This window comes from Lonchura striata, chromosome 13 (assembly GCF_050655825.1).
Source record: "Lonchura striata isolate lonStrDom1 chromosome 13, ASM5065582v1, whole genome shotgun sequence".
NCBI lineage: Eukaryota > Metazoa > Chordata > Aves > Passeriformes > Estrildidae > Lonchura > Lonchura striata.
Window position 1 is genome coordinate 16,412,310 of NC_140715.1, and position 17,859 is coordinate 16,430,168.

At 43.4% G+C, this 17,859-nt stretch overlaps 1 long non-coding RNA gene across 1 annotated transcript in view; it reads left to right on the plus strand.

Annotated features, from left to right (window-relative positions):
* LOC110470840 (uncharacterized) overlaps positions 1 to 17,859 on the plus strand; it is a 226,205-nt gene that overhangs the window by 118,183 nt on the left and 90,163 nt on the right. Inside the window, exons 3-4 of the long non-coding RNA XR_014958334.1 lie at positions 769 to 917; positions 9,919 to 10,020. This is a non-coding gene — a long non-coding RNA (uncharacterized LOC110470840). The remainder of the gene's footprint in view (positions 1 to 768; positions 918 to 9,918; positions 10,021 to 17,859) is intronic.

Below are 17,859 nucleotides of genomic sequence, written 5' to 3' on the forward strand. Positions count from 1 at the left end.
TCACTCTTTCAGTATCAGTCTGTGGAGCTGTCATTGCTGTCTCTGGGTGCTGCCATTTTATTATCACCTCTTTGCTTTCTGTCTCAGAAAGTCATGGAGGAACCAAAAAAAATAAAGTTTAAAAGTTCTTGTGAAGTCTCCTGGAGTGTCAAACCCAGTAGACGCCAATGAGCATGAGAGCTGAAGAGATTGAATCTAGAAAACCATTTATCACTAGTCACCTGAGTACTTAAAAATTGTACAGAACAATTAAGAAAGCAAATAAATGAGTTTTTAGAAGTTTAATGCTGTGTCTCAGCAGACAAGGTTCAGTTTGTTCTGTATGTTTAGATGCCGAGTCTCCATCCTCTATTTAATGATCCTCCTGTGTTTAAAGCTTTTTCCATACTTATATCTAAGGTGGTTTGAATGAAATTGCATTGAAAACTTGGCTCAGTTTTTCTTGTGCACAGTGCTGTGTGGCTACTTGCAGAACAATTTAAAGTTATCACAGTCTAATTTAGTAAGGAATCATGAAGCCAATTCAATTTAAAACCATTAAAACAATTTTAGAGTGTCTGCCCAAGGGTTTTGCATGTTTTCACTAAATGAGTTTTAAAAATACATTTAGTTAAACTGATGGAACTTTAAGTATCAATAAAGGCTTTATCTTACAAACACTAATGCTTGTCTTCAACGAGTCTTTTGCATCTGCTTAGATGTCTGTCTCCAGGATCAGGGCATTCTCAGTTATCGTATTTAAGAAGATTTATTTTCTATCTCTTCCAGATGAACTCCTTTAAAGGAAAATCCTTCAATTTCTTCTCTGTTTGGAGGGTGAGATGATGCAATCATTGCTTCCCTGGGCTGAAAGATTTGTGCTACAACCTCAGTCTTGCCTCTAAATCACACGAGCCCACCTGGCACAGGTGGACATGGTAGGCACCAGCTTTTTATCTCTCAGTCCCTCAGACCACAGTCAAGGTAAATAGCTCACAAGAGCAGTGTCCACTCATCCAAAAGGTGCTAAGATGCATATATTTCTATTTCTTCTCAGGAAAATCTTCATTAAGCCCATTTAACCCCCTGGTTGGTTAGAAAATGTTTGCTACACCTTCTGCATCTCATTTTTCCTTTATGTCATCTGCTCCAGGAAATTCACTTTGGGGAACTAGTTTTCTAAGAGATATTTTTTGAGCCTGGTTTAGGTTAGGTGGGAGGAGAATGACTCTTCCTAATTTGGATCTCTGCCATTTTGCCTCCTGTCTGCTGCTCTGAGCTCTAGTGATCAGGCTTCATGCACCTGAAAAGGACAATATCAAGGAGTCAAAGGAAGATGTATTTATGAAAAATAATGTCACACCTCAGTCTTTTATGATCCCAGTTTTTTTCCTCCACTTCTGAAAAAAAAGAGAAACTGAGTCAGGTATATATGAATTAGAAATTCCAAAAAGAGTTTTTGTGTTCCAGGATCCTTGGGCTCCCAGGGAAACCTGCAAGATCTCCAAGGGATTTGTGTATGATAAATGTTGAGGACAGGGAACCAACAGCTTTTCTTTCAATTAACAACACAGCAGCAAAAGACTGGAAGGCACCTCCCGAGTCACTGAGTCCAGTGCTTTGTGGTTGCAAACAAACAATGGTGCATAATCCCTTTAATAAAATGATCACGTTCCACCTTGAAAGCCACTAGGTTTTGGGGGCAGGACTGATCCCTACTGCTAACCCTGTGAAGCCCAGAACAAATATCTGAGCTCAAGATAATACTGCTTACAACAGGATTAAATCCCTGCTGGGTGCCCTATAGTTGCAACCACAGGGGAACTCTGCCAGTAGCAGCACAGTGTCCATGTAAGGGGAAAATTTGCTCTATTCTTCCTCATAATGAGGTGCAGCAACTAGACCAGGCTTTATATTGCATCATACTGGCTTCTATGCAGGGGCAGATGCAGCACTGAATGAGGGCTGAGCAGCCACATGACATGGGGACATGTGTGGCACAGACAGTGCCAGAGGGTTGCTCCGTTTCCTTCGTGTCCCTGTGCTCACTCTGGGAGTCACTTGGGAATTTCTGTATTGCTCCCCAATGAGCTAAGACAGTTTTGGGTCCTGGGAGAGGTGAATAGGATGCAAAGGTAAATCCTTGTTTTCTGCTAGAGGTGTTGGTTGTTGTTGCTCCTGAAGGGCCTGATCCAAATGATGTTGGATCTGCCTAACCCAGCTCACTCGAGGCAGATTTGGATCAGCACTTGGAGCCTTTCTGCTGTGGGAATTCCTGCCATGCCTTCTCAGACAAAGACACCGACCACATCCTTACATCATGACAGCTCTTTAGTTTTGACTGAGGGAATCAATCTCTCAAACAGGCAGGAGCCAAAGGACTGGCAGGAGAGGTGGGATGATCCAGGGGCTGGGCTATACCGACCCCTATAAGACTCCCAGGAAAATCCGTGTCCTCTTACGCTGTGGGGTCAGGCACGGGCATGTGCCTCATCCTGCTCAGTGCAGGAAGGGGTGGAAAAGGTCTGCCCAGCCATGCCTGCAGCATGGACCCAGAGCAGGGGCATCACATCCATGGGATGCTAATGGGATGCTGCAGCCTGCATAGCTCTGTGCTAAAATCCCTCCTGCCCTACATCCTGGGCTGTGCACAGAGCGATGGGAGGATGCCACCCCACAACAGGGCTGCCTAGGGAGGACAGCGCAGTCTGGGTGGCTCCTGGACACGTCCCTGCAGCAAGTCTGGCTCACGTGGCTGCAGTTAAACCCCCTCAATCAAAGTTTAAAGGTGCAGAGTGCAGCAAAGGCAGCCTCGAGGCCATAATGTCACCTCACACGGGAGCCCATGCGGTTTCCTTGGCTGCCAGCTCTCTTCTGCTTCTGTTTTTGATACCCTAACCTGCTGACCTGAGCCCTGCCCCGGTCTCCTCAAATGCCTTTCTGAGTTGCCACCTGCTTAGTTGCCCTGTTTTCAAAAGAAAAGGGTTTTGGACAAACAGAAGTGCTGTTACTTTGCTTCCTCTCTGAAAACCTCAGCCCTGTGGCGTGGCTGGGAGGTGTGAATGGACCTGCAGACCTGCATGTGTGTCTGGACAGGGCATTTTGGGGAGCGTGGGACAGCCCTTTGCAGCATGGGGGGACACACCAGGGCTGGGAAAGGGACAAGCACTCAAGGGTTTGCTGAGTTTAAAGAAAGACTAAAAGTAATAGAGAGCAAGGGGTAGGAGATATAGCCATAACCACACACTTGTGTTGCCAATGAACAATTTAATGCAAACTTGGTCCGAATAGAGAGAAATACAAAATCTCATTTCAGACAATCTCACCTTGTCTAGGTTTACATGTGGCTCCATCCTGCTCACAGTAGAAGGTCTTCCTCAGTTGTTTACATCTCCACAAGCACTAAATTCATGCAAAAGAGGGCAAGAGGGAAAGGAAACGAATATTGTACACCACCTGGATTTCAGAGATCCACACTATCTATCTGCATCCTTCAAGCCATCACAAGCAATCTAAGAGCAGCCTCCACAAGCACATGCAGGCCCGGCCATTAACATAATTCTCTCTTTTATCCCTCATCATTGTGGTACTGTATGCTACAGTCTCAAACATTATTTGTTTTATCCACTTTTCAGCAGTTTAAGCTCATTCTTTGCTGGCTAAAAAAAAAGTCCCATTTTTATCTCATCTGATTTGATATTCATCTGTCCCTCACTGTTTTTTTTTTCTCCCCCTTTACCATAATTTTGGTTGGTATTTTTTTTACCTCAGAGAACATTGAGAACTCTGTCTCAAGGCTTCCAGATTAGACAGAAGACTGATAGGATAATGATGATAGTATGTTAAATGCTATCTATGTAAATCAGCTCTCTCCATCAATGGATACAAGATGCAGCTACATTAGATCCTTTTTTGACATACATTTTCATTTTTTAAGGAAGAGAATATTGGATTGTTATTAAGCTACTTTAGAAAAATCTTTGCATTACCAGGCACATTACTATTGTGCATAAAGTCATATTAAATTTTGGAATGATGTACAACATCATTTTCTTTTAAAGGCTGCTTTTAACCTCAAAGTTCTTTTTAGCTTCTGCTGAGGGATTTGTTTATGATAACCAGTGACTGAGGGAGGGAAAAGGGTGTTTTTTATTAAGCTCCTTGTAGTAGATAAATCTGAATTTGCACCTCTGATAGGAAACTGGCCCTGGCTAAGGGAAAAAAATGCTGTTACATCTAATCTGTTTCAAATGCCTGGGAAAGTAGCTCAGCAGATAGTCCTAAAGTCAAATTCAGACTGCCTTGGACTCAGTTGGAAACCAGTTGCAAAAGCAAGACCCATTCACTGGAAAAATCTTGCCAGCTAACCCCTCCTACTTTGACTTTTTTTATTGAAAAAGGCTATTTTTGTTTTCCTCTTTGAATTCAGAGACACCGGAATGAACATACTCTCAACAATAATGAGTAAAGTGGTGAAAATCAGCCTTGCATCTTTTTTTTTTTTTTGTGCCTGTCATCTCATGCTGATTTTCAGTGGCAGAGGAGCTGGCCAGCTAAATATATATCATTAAAATTCATCTTCAGCCTGTCACTAATGTGGGGAACATCCCCTCAAATGTAGGGGGGCTTTGTTAACTAATTTATAAGAGAATGTACAGGCAACTGTTATTTTTTTAGAGTTATCTTTGGCTGCGGTGGCCCAGAGCAAACTAAATCCAGATTAGAAATTTTTTTCCATGAACAACAGGACTGATGAGCTGGGATTCCAACATTTCTTTTCTACATTGACTCTCTAATGTCTAATAAAGTGTGAGTTTATTAGCATTTTCTCTGTAGCAGGCATTAATAAAAGCAGTTTCCCTTATCAGGAATCTATTTTTATAAAACCTGTGTGAACTTCCTGTCTCAGAGACCTTGGTTTCTGGGTCAAATTTTCCTTGAAATTAGCTACTACATCTTAAAGTCTGCATTGGTGATGCTGCAATCCACAAGTGGAGTGGCATTTAGGGGGTGATAATTCAGGTTAGTGGCCTTACCTGAAAGCATCAGAGGCTTTAACAGGGCTGGGATTTAAAATGCAGAGTAAAAGGGAAGAAGAGCTGGGAGGGGACCCAAGAGACCTGGACCAAGACAAGGAAATGACTTAAACACTCATCTTTGTAAATCCTCCCACTCAGGAGGACCTGCCTGCTGAGAGGGTTTGAGTTAATGTATTGTTTTTTGGGTCTTTTTTTTGGTGGGGTAGAGCTGCAGCTCAACACAATGTGAACAACCCATCAATGAACAATGAAGAGTTAATTAAAAATATAAGGCCTCCTAACAGTCATGTGCAGCATGTGTGTGCATACATATTTGTGTGTATTGTTTGGCATGGAGCTGTGTTTACACTGTGATATACTATTTCAAGACCAAATTTTAAGTCTTTATGCATGCAAAATCTCCAATATATCTCAGGAACACTCCACTGAAAGCTGAGATTATCAGAACAGAGGTATTAATTTGCAGCTTTGTGGGGGATGGTGGAGATGTGGGGTTTTTGACCTAAGAAATCAAATTTGAGCACCCCAGTCTCTTGATGTGAACCCAGTGCTGCAGTCCTGTCCATCCAGCTGTGCATCCAGCTGTGTGCCTGGGCTGCTACTGTGGGCAGGGATGCCTGCACTTAAACTGGGGCCCACTGGTGCTGTTATGTCAGAAGGGATCAGAGCTGGAGTCACTCTGAAGACATAAGTATTTTTCTTAACAAGTCCTAAATGGCAAAATTCACATTGAATAATTTTGGTAATAAATGGCAACCTAAATATGTCAGGAATGATTTAGTACCTGTGAACCGTGTAGCTGAAATGTAGATGAGGCTAATTAGCTGATTCCTTATCCCAGTTCCCCCTTTCCTCTCCCTCTCTCCCCACCAAAAAAGTGCTCCTTTTTTTTCCCTCTGCAGCTTTCAGAACACAGGGTTGGATTACAGCTTTGGCATCGCTCTGGTTATTTTGTCCAGGTGTCCTACACTTAACACAAATAAGTTGAGACAAGAGGCTTGAGAGCAAGGTAGACACAGCCAAATTCAGAGTGAGTAATGCAGGCGTTGAGGCAAAACGAGGTCAAAAAGAGCATTTGCAGGCACTGCTCTGCAGGAAGGATCCTGCCTCTGTGCAGAGCACCCACCATTAGCCACATGATGCTCTCACCCCTCATCCAGTTTTTATATTCAGAAGTGAAGCAGAATCAAAAAACAATTGTTGGCCAGGAGGGACTTCTAAGGTACCTTTGCCTGGGCCCAGGCTGCTCCATGCAGTTTGTGCTTTAGAGATGTGTGCATAATTAATTTTTCAGCTTGCTCACCATTTTAAGAGAACACAAAGCAGGTTTTCTTCTGAAATAGCTCTCCCCACTGTCATCTCCTCTGAAAACTATCACTTCGAATTATGCAAAACATGTTGTTTTGTTCTGTTTTTAAAAAGGGTATACATCTATATATAAAAAGCCTGTGTTTGAGCAAATTTGGTCTCAAAAAACCTTCAGCTGAAATACAGAGTTGTTACACTTCATTTTGAAAATGTCAAACAACATGATTGGACTTTTTCCTAAAAAATACTGGATTTTTAAAAATCTGGATTTGTCTGGGTAACCCTTAACTGCATTTTCTGGATGAGTAAACTATTACCTGAGAACTTGTCACTGCCCACACATCCCCAGAGCTCTCACCTGGCTTAGCTGGGCATGTGGAGAGCCTTGAGAAGGTGCACAGGTAAGGCTGTAGACTCATGACCCCTGCATTTTCGATATGCACACAATATAAAAAGAGTAATTTGCAGTGTCTGGTGAAGGAGGCTCCAGCTAGAGACTCTAAGCCAAAACAGAGTTCTTGGAGACATCTGTGTGTCCACATCCCCATCATGTCCTCTCCCAGGGAAGGGAGGTGCAGTCAGCACCCTAAAAAATACTCATGTGAAATTAAAAAAAAACACACAAAGAAGAAAACAGGTTTCTCTGGTACTAGGTGGTGGTTTTCCTTCTTTGAGAGATTCCCTTTCAGGTCTGTCTCTTGCTCACCTGTATCTGAGGAGTGGAACAGGTACAGTTTAGCACAGCTGTGGTGCAGTTGTGTGATGGTCACTGCCAACACCCAGCTGGATTTATGTTGCAGAAAGCAAAAAAAGTTCATTTTGCATGAACTGGAGCCTCATCCTTCTGAACTAAGGGTGCACCTTGAGCATGTCCTGCTGCTCTTCTCTGCTTTTTAGCAGCTCCCAGGCCTGTTCTTCAGCTCTCTGGGAGAGGGGAGTGGGATAAAATAGACATCACATGGTGTTAATGCTGCTCTCTCCCAGGCACAAGAATTGGCCTGGCTGAGGCATCACAATGAATAAGAGCAGGAAACAGCTCTTGCCAAACAGCTGGCTGGCATAAGGAGAAGCTTTTGCTTGTAGGAGAATTTGGGAACAAATATTTGTCCTGTGCCAGCTCTGCTGAGCTGCACAGCTGATCCTGTGTCAGCTCCAGAGCTTCCAGTGGGGTGGAGCAGTGCTGGGGAATCAAACCTGAATCCTGCATGGAACATGTCAAGGCATGGTAGGGAACACACCAACAATTTCTGCTGTGATCTAGATCAGGGAGTTCTGATAACCCCGTTGGTACCTGCTCACTGTGACTATGTGCAGAGTGTGGGGTGCTGCCCGTGTCCCTGTCACCCTGCCCCACTGCTGGGGTGCTGAAGCTCCCTGGAGCTCACCAGGACACATTTTCCTCTGCAACAGAAAGATCTGGTGGTGTTTCCAGCTTTCCCCCTGCCTGTGCAAAGCTGCAGTGTCTGGGTGTCGGAAGGACCCCACGTCTGTCTTGGTCTTTAGCAGATGCTGGTCAGACACAACCACCAGGATCTATGGTGCCCCAAAAGAGATTTGCTGATGGCTTTAGCTCCCAAATCCCGTTCCTGTGGGTTGGCTGTCTATTCCAAGCTGTGGAGCAGAGCAAGCCCAGGCAGAGTGAAGGCTCTGACTATGAGATTTTAGCAACTTCTGCTGCTTCTGCCTGCTGTGATCTGTGCTTCTAGGAACTGAGAGTCCTGAATGTAAACACACAACTGCATCGTCTGATCCTTCTCAGAGCATTGTTTGTTTGGGGTCAACTTATCTCCTTTTCAAGAACAGGATGTTTAAGAAAAAAATATATAAAGCCTATCTGTAATAGTCTTAATTGTAAACCAGCCTCTATACTTTCAGACTGGAATCTAATTAATCATTGGCTGTACAGGGAACTGATTAATTGCTTTGCTGCTCTTTACTCATATAAATCTTTGATTTAGTGATTACTGCATTTTGATTTATCACTTACTACGCAAGTAATCAATATTTATGATGAATGGATAAATTCAACTACCACCTATTTTGCAATGTTATATACACATATATATATGATATGATGTATAAAACACACATTGTTTTCAATGTCTATTTTTAATTAACTAGACTGGAAATATGTATATTTTCTCCCAAAGTGATGTCTGTTTTCTGACAGTGTCTTACAACAGTGTAAATTAGAAGTAACTCCACTATGGCCAACACTGAAGTAGTAATGAAGAAGAATCTGGGTTTAAGACAGAGAAAACATCTAAAGGGGAAGAGAATTTATTCAAATAAAAAACTAACAGAAGAAAAGGCCTCACATTTTTTGCTAAAATCCCTTCTAGGGGCAGAGCTTTTGCTAGTGTAAACTGGTATAGATCCTGGCCTAATTTTTGTTGCCTATCTTTCTTCAAAGTCCTTCAATTCAATGTGAATCTGATCTTGGGGATTATTACACAGGAGTCTGACTGTCTGCAGTCCTTCAGAATTACAAACTAATTGTGGGATAAGAGCTATATATAATTTACTAGCTATGGATTTGTTTTCCTGCTTTCAGAAGTCCCTTTGCCTCCCCCCCACTCACAGTAGCTGATCATGGTTTGAATGAGAATGGGACCTCACTGGTGGCAGCTCATCCAAAGCCCAGCGACCACAGCCACCCCAAACCCTGGGAAAGCAGAAGGGGTTAGCAGGGAAGAGCCCCATTCTGGGGCCTGGCCACTTTAGAAACCCTCTGGCAATAAGACATATTTGATAATGCCTTTGCTCTGATTCCAGGAGGGCTGAGTAGATATTAGAATAAATGGACTCTGTCTGGCTCATGGCTTCTTGAAAATAAAATAGAAGGGTGTGATCAGCATGGGCCCCAACCTGCTCTGAGAGCAGAATCTTCTTTCATCTTTGCTGCAGCCAAAAAAAAATCACCAATGAATCACTCAGGTTCATCCAGCCCAGGTCTGGACCCCAAGGCCACCTGGAGTTGATGGAAGGACTTTTGCTTTCTTCAAAGGATTTGCGATTGGGTCTTTGTGCTTGAAAATGTTCTCAGGAAGGGATGGTCCTCTCTGCTTCTTTCACTGCCACATGGATGTTCATGCAGGGAAAACTCCAAACTATAAACTAAAACAAGGCTATGATCTGTGCCCTTCTTTAGGGCTCATATTAAGGGTTTAGTCCATCTGTGGACTCCTACTTATGTAGTCAAAGGTCAGACTGACTCATCCTGAAACTTCTGGTAGAGCTGGGTAACCAGTGGGCATATCCCTCTCCCTCTCCCTGCTGTACAGCAGTTTTATTCCTGTCACACCAGTCCTTGTTGGAGCTAGGCACACTGAGAAAATGTAACCTTCTCCCACAGTGCTCCATGCTTCTCTTAGACTATTTTACCAAACAAGCTGCTCCCCAGTAGAAGGACCTTTGACATTTTATGTAGGACTTCTCATCACCTGGAATACATCAGGATATTTCCTGTGATGTTCACATACCTGTGTAAAGTTAAGCAGACACTCATTAGGAAAGATATGCTGTTCTTCTAGGGAGTTGTGTTAAAAAAGTGGGTCAGTTGTTTTGTTATATTTTTCTCCACCTCCCATAGCTGCTCAGGTAAAACCAGATGCCTCCTGTGAGCAGAAAGAAGAGAGGAACTCTCCATCTGCAGAGAATCCAGGCTCAGCTTTCCTGTTCCTCAGCCCCTGAGGTGAGCCCAGCACTCCTCATTATTTATTTTGTTCTGGGGCACTGTCCAAGAGTTATGACCAATGTTCTTCAGACTCTGATATATATTACATGTGCTTAGAGGAAACCCATTCATCTGTCCCTTGTCTCTCTCCCCCAGAGCCCGGATTTCCTTGATTGTAAAGCAAGATAAAGCTGCTATCTTGACTATAAAGACTCTGGGAAGAAATGTGTTCACAATCTCCCTCTCTCTTCAGCTTATTATGCACCCCTGCTGTGATGGACACAATTTTTGTCTCCCTCCAGCTTCCTCCATTCTTGTCTAAACAGCTGAGAGATTTCTAGCTGAAGAATTGAGCCTCTTTACTCCACAGAGAAATATATTCCCCCCTTGTTGCTTTTGGATATGGAAGGGAGAAGAAGGTCCTTGTCCTGCTGGGTTTGTCTCATTTCTCCTGAAGTGAAGCTGATGCCTCACTGAGGAGGATTATCCCAGCAAAACTGTTGGGATATCCAGGCTTCAGTCTTCTCCCAAAAACTGGAAGAAGACAAAAGAGTCCTGCTTTCCATCCTGTTGTTGCACAGAGCACTGCAGTTGTAACTGGGATGTGGAGCCACAGAAGTCTACATCGCTGGAATTAAAGGAGGGGAGGGAAAAAGGAAACAGAGCTAGAAAAGCTTTTGCAACTGGAAAAAAACATAATAAATCCATGAGCTGTGCATAGCCCCAGGGCTTTATGACCATGAGCAGCCATGAGGGAATGACTTGAACTTAACCAAAGCCGTTAATTACCTGGCTGAGATCAAAAGCCTAAGTAAGGGAGTATATTTATGATGCACCTTACAGGATGTGTTTCAACTTTCTAGATTTTTTTTATTAATTGGTTTGATTAAATAGATTTAAAGAGCCTGGGCAGAGGCTCCTAAATCATACTCCATATTGATCTAATGAAATACTCAATAAATTTGCTAATATGGCTCCTTTGCTTTGTGCAGTCTGAAAGGAAATGCCACTCTAAATGGTGATAACTCAGTGTGGAGACTCAGCAGTGACTCATGGCGTGCCAGGGGGATGCTGGGAAGATGCTGTCCCACAATTTCCAGGACAGCTCAGAGTTTAACAGCTCCTGCCCACCCTGCCCCAGCTTTCCTACCCCATTTTCCATCCCCTTGACCAGTCTTGTGCCACTTCCAGATTTCACTGACGTTCACCAGCTCACCAAAGTGTGTTCAATAAATGGCTCAGTTGAGACCTCCCCAAGCAGAACTCTGTTTCAGAGCACTCTGCTTTATAAATACACCACACAATGTGTGGTCTAAATAAAATAAATCCTGCTCAGCTCAGGGTAGATCTAATGTAGAAAATGTATGATGTTTATTCCCTCCTGATGCAATAAATTGGGAATGACTGGATGGAAAGTTTACAGCTTTTCAGCATTCACTTATATTGATGGAAATAAGGAGTTTGGGCAAGGAAAATCAGGAGTTTGGGCAAGGACAAACCCTTCCTGCCCCAGGGCAGAAAGCTGTGATCACACAGTCTCTTCTGGCTGAAGTTTTACTGGCTGAGCACGTTGCCATCCTCCTGCATCTCCAGAATTGTCTGTTCTCTGTTTCTCTCTTTAGCTTTTTGTATGGGGGATTCTTAGAGCTGGTGTTGCCTAAGTGAACTAACTTAGTAAAGGCTCATTTACTATGTTAACACTAAATAAATACACTAAATAATGAATAAATAAATACACTAAAGTGCATTTACTTAATGAATGGCTTCACCAGGACATGGTTATGCAGATGATTTAGCTGCTATACCTACAAGAGGGAGAAAAGAAGGAGTTGGAGGTGATGGGGAGCAGTGGCCCCTCATCCAGCCTCCAGCCCTTGTCACATACTGCACCTGAGCTGGCTTACCTGAATTTTTAACCATTTAAACTTCCTTGAGCCATGTAAGTTAATGTTCATGTGTGCCTGGGAAATGCTAATGCAAACTATACTGCTAGGAGGCAAATTTAAACACATGCCAGCCTGTCTGCACAGAGCTCTGGCAATTTGGGGTTGAATTTCACTAGACAATTACAGGATGTCCCAGTAGTTTGTGTGAGCAGCCATTGCTTCTGGCAAACATCAGCAATTTCATTCATATGCAATTTTTGTGTCATGCTGGAATATAGTTTTACTAGTCAGTCTAATATGGGTCTTAATTTTTTTATCTTCTTTATATTTAAAGTAACATATTGAGAACAACATGTTTTTGAACACTGTGACTCAAAGTCAGCCTATGGCATCAGGGCTCTCCCAGTAAATTAAGGATACTCTTCAGTCTCATCCAAATACCTCTGTGATTTCGCTCTTACTTATTATTTTTATTATATTTTTCTCCTTTTCTTGCACTTTTCCCCTTCATCCTTTTTTCTGGGATGAAATTAATTTTTAACTCCAAACATAAATCCTAGAGAGAAGATCCCACTAGTGATGTATTTACTAATGCCTGTGAAATCAGAACCAGAGAGGCAGGGAAAGAGGAAGATGGCAAAGACAAATATATTTGGAAACAGCTAACTGAGGAACAAATTAAAAATGCCCTTTGAGTAAAACCAAACCAACCAAACAAAAGATGCTCCCCTCTGAAGAGCATAACCTCAAATCTTTTGTCTGCCTTTATTGAATCTGCATCCCCGGATCTTGGGAACATCTTATAAATTTTGCCAGCTAGAAAATAACCCCTGACATTAAACAAAAAAGTCACAGCTTTTTTGGGCTCAGAAAACCCACAGTTCTCTCCTCTTATGGGATGTAGGTTTGTGACCTGATCTCAGATCCTGAGAGTGAAGATGAGGAAGGAATAGGATGGGAAGAAAAGGATGAAACAGATTTGAGTGGCAAGACAAGGCCACAGCTTGGTGGGGTCAGTTTTGGACTAAAAGCCCTTCCAAGCCTCCCTGTGTTTTCACTGCTCTGGCAGCCAGTTAATTTTGCCCAAGGAATAACCCTTCTCCTGGCATCCAATTGTTCTGCAGAGTTGTGCCATGAGTGCCAAGGTAAGGGGTGGCCACAAGGACTCTGGTGTCATTTGGTGTGCAGGGCTCCTGCACTGGGGGCTGCTGCACTTCTCACGTTAATACAAAGCTGTTTCTCCAGTGCCTCTTTGCAGCAGATGTTTCCATGTGTTGAGATTTCTTCCTTCTACTTGCAATATTTTCACCTCCAGGAACAGCAAATACCAAGCTGCATTCCTTTTCAGACAGTTTTATGATACATATGCTACCAATGCTCCTTGTTTCCACCTTACAGAAATATCCATTGCCCTTCCACATTATCCCTCTGTAAGGGAGCTGTGGCCCTTTGGAAAACGAACTAAAGAAAAAGACAGGAAAATCTCACTAGCACTGACACATTCAGCAATGCCTGCAGGTGGTGGGAGCAGGCTCAGTGATGTCCCTGTCCTCCTTTGGTAAACGTGCCCTCATCTGTCTGATGTGCTGTGCTACAGACATGCAATTCCTTTTCAAATCACTTCTTTGGTTCCACCAATGTGAGCAGGCAGAAGGGGCTTTTGTGTTTCCAAGAAGCAAAATGAGGAGGACTCCATAAATACCTTATATCTGGGTATTTGCTGCAGAGGCCTGTTAATTTTCTGAGAAAAAAAAATGCCCACAGAATACACCTGAAAATAATTTCTGAGTTTACAAGGCAACATGCAGCTTCTCAACACATGATCAAATGTTACTTTTTCTGAAGGCAAACACAATAAAAAGGCATCCAGGAAAGAGTTGGTGAAGTTATCAAGTTTCTGTGTGAGAAAAAATACCCCAAACCCAAACAAAACAATCACACCCCTCAGCCCCAAACCAGTGGGATGCTCTAGCCGTGATCTCAGGGTGTGTGACTGCAGTGTGGGACACCAGGGGATATAACACCTAGGTGGAATGTGGTCCTCAGGAATTCACCACTTGCCTGTGAAAGGAGCCAAGAGCTGTAATCAGCTTACCCAGTGCATTTGCTCCTGCTGTTCACTAATGAGTGAAGGCAAAGCAAACAGCACACTTGCAGCTCGATCACACCGAGATTTTACCTGTAGCCAGTGGGTCCCTAATCAAAATTAAAGCAAAACAGGCAAAATTAGCTTGTTAGCATTTTTCTCTGTTAGCATTGGAGAAATGTCACTTTTTGCCTGGGGCACTTCTGGTAGCTTTACCACAAAGGAAAAAGCTATTGTACCAGCTACGTCCCTAAACGTGCAGTCCTGGGATGCACTGATGATATGACACTCTTAATTTATGCAGAAAAGGAAGGAGCCTGGGGATGGGGAAGCCCAGTGTTTAGCTCAAAGCATCATGTAACTGGCAACTAGAAGTTCTTTTTAGTGCTCTTTGATGTATGCATTTCTAACTCTTTGTCCTAACAGATAGATAACCCTTTGCAGAATAATTTTAAGCTGACTGGAAATAGATTTCCGTCTCTTAGTTATAATTTCTATGTCCTTTGGGTATAGCCCCCACAGAGTAAAAATCTGATTCTCTTTCTTGTTAGTTGTGACAGGCAGCATGCAAACCAGGGGTATTTTGTGAGCTGCTTCCCCCATGCCCCCACCACAGCCAAAAGCAAAAGAATCCTTAGGAAGAGCCCATACCTTGGGGAAGGGTGGTCAATTATTCAGAGCCCAAGAAATTATCAGTTTTGTGTTCTGCTTCCACTTCTGCCAGATTCCCAGCATCATGTCAGGCAAGTCCTGTATCCCTTCACACTTAGCTCCATGTCTGTAACATGAGAGCACCAGGTCTTGTCTTAAAAATGGATCCCCATAGATGAGCAATTGAGTTGAGATCCAGGGGTGGGGGCTGGTTAAGCAGGACTGTGCTGATTTGGGGAGTGACACTTTTAGTGAGAAGGCTGAAATTGTTCATAAAACTGCAAGAGCTTTTGAGTTCACAGACCAGTGCATGGAGAAACAGAGAGACTTTAAGTCAGCCTGACTCAGGTGAAGCTTTAGAATGCAACATGGACTTGGAGAGCTCAGAAATCTGGGTTAAACCAACAGGAAATCATTGATGTGCACAACAGCACTGGCATTCAGAGTTAAGGTAGAATCCCTGCAGGCTCTAACTCAAGAGAAAGGGCTTCTGCACTGCCCACAGCCACCTACAGCCAGAATAGTGAAGACAACCCCTTCTTTCAACAGCAACCAGTTGAATCATCAGTCCTGGTGCCTCCATTGGAAATGTTGATGCCACGAGCGCAGAACTTTGTGTGCTCAGCTGAGGTCCCCTGCACAGCCTGCACAAGGAGCCAACAGCCCTGTGTGTGTGAGCAAATACTGCTCACATGTCAGTGAGCACTGTGCTGGAACTGCATCAATGTGCTACTGCACCCCCAGCACCAGCAAAAACATCCTGGCAACTGGAGAACACATATTTAAGGCAACTTTTTAAAGCATTATTGCCTGTCTGAACAGCCAGCTCCTAACTACAGAGGGTAATGAGGGCAGGGGACAGTGGAAAACCCAGATGAAGGCTCAGCTTCTGTGGGGCAGAGCTCCTTGGGCACAATGACACTGAGAAACCATTTCTCCTGGGGAGAGAAAGTGTGCTGCTGAGTTCATAAAGCACTGCATCTCAGCTAATATCATTCCTGCTGAGACCCCCAGATCAGCCTGAACAGGACACCTGGGATTCTTGTTCCCCCTTCCTGGCTGATCCTGTCCAAAGGAGCTCCCTTGGACAGCAGAGAACAGATTCTTCCTGTCTCTCAGGGGTGAGCTACCTATAGAGGCATGAGGTCTGTCCCAAATTGTGCTCTTCCAAAATAAAGCCTGGTCTTTTTACTTTATCTAAAATACAACCCTGGAAATAGCACATCTCTAGATGTTCCCTGTTTAATATATTTCAAATAACACCACTGATATAAGGCACTTTTGGAATAACATTAACATCTGGGCTGACCCCGCCTCCCTACCAAGTTTGAGCCTGATGTTAATTAAAACAGGCAAGTTATAAACCCCAGGAAATGGCAGCTGACCCTGGACTATGAATGTAATGCTGTAATAATATGCTGTAAAAACGAGGCATAGTCAAACTGCTGCCCAGGTTGCTCCTAGAATGATGCTCTTTCTTTCTCACCACTGCGCTCCCTCTCTCCAAGAATGAGATCATTATCCCACTGGCACCCTGGACAGGCTCTGCTTTTGGGGTGGTAGCCTTCACATTCTGAGTCACCCCCAAGGAAATGATCCCTCCTGACAGGAAAAATTGCCTCTCTCCTGAGAGGCACTTCTCATTTCTGTGTGAAAACTGAGTCCTGACCACATGTGGTCGCTGAGGATCCCGTGATGCTCTGTCAGGACAGAGCTAACCTGAGCTTCCCTGATGTTTGGAAATATATGGAAAAATAAGGATTCTTTTTTCTTTTGCTCCATATTCCCAGCTGTATGTGCGTGGGGAGGGTGGAGGAGGATGGCCCCAGGACAGAGGGATGCAAACCCTGGAGCTGAGGGCAGAGGGGAGGTTTGCTGTGAGCCATCTCCAGAGGTGGCAGTGAGAGGCTGCACTTTCCACTTGTGTGTGTCCCTCCCTGTAACTTCCCTTTCTTTGGTGGTCCAGAAGTGAAAGGTTGGAGGTGTCTGTGATAGGGAGCCAGGTAACAGCTGAGAGCAGGATGTGAGATGGGATCAGGGGAGAAATGGAGAAACCCCCAGATATATCACCACATCTCTCGCTGACTAAATATTAGATGTGATTTGGAAGTAATTAATGCAACATTTCTGTTGTTGTTGGAAAACACAGTACTGTTGAAATTGGAGCGTTTCCTCTCAAGATGTTGCTTTTTGTCAAGTTATGAATGAAAAAAAAACAATAAAACCCAAACAGAAAAACCCTTCCAAAACTAAACAAAACAAGCATCCCCAAATCCAAAGGGTTCCTTGTCCTGCAAACATCTCTGAAGAGACCCTATAGATTTCAGTTCCTGTGGCCCATCGGAACCCAGCCCAGCAGTGTTCACAGTGTCCCACAGAATATGTGCCTTTGTTTGTAAATAAATTAAATGAGCTTTTGAGCAGATACATATTATCTTCTGTGTGAGCTGAAGGAACCAGGATATGAGCCTATGAAAAACTGGGTTGTAATGGATACACCCTGCCCCTTCTCTCTTTGAGGCATGGGAAAGGTCAACTTTTGTCCTCTAAAATGTGTCACTGCTATAAATATGACTGCATAATTTATTGCAAATTGTTTAACAAATTTATTGCAAACTATTAATAAACCTCCTCGAAACAGCACAATGAGCGTGTGCAATAAACAAGGGAAATATTTGCTTGATTCAAACCACATTGGATGATGTTAAATTAATGTTGAATAGATACATTTGAAGGCCTAGAGGGATGAGTGCAGGCAGCCACCGGATGCTGAGCACCCACCCGGAGCACACATGTCAGAAGATGTCAGGGAAGTGACCAAACCTTTTTGTCAATGGCTTAAAGCTGAGATAAGCCCCGAGTGTTTAAATTGGCAATTCTAATAGCTACCTGAATCCAATCCAATTCACAGCAGCTTGGCTTGTAAGGCAATTGGTGATACAGTGTTAATGCCAACTAATCTGATAAAAATTGACACAATGACAACGTTGGGCCATTAGTTACCAGCAGTTTTTATGTCTGTGTAAATCCATCGTGTTTTACAAGGTGCAAGGGGATTCTGGGAGAATCTTTTTTGGTTGTTTCTTTTTTTTTTTTTCAGAACCGTGGAAATAAAGCGGTTTTGCTGCCGAAGCAAACTCATCCTCTCGCTCTGTGCGCCGCCGCTCAGAGTGTTAAATGGCAAAATTCATCACAACTAATTTCTATTTGCCATCTATTAGGCTACATTGTTTT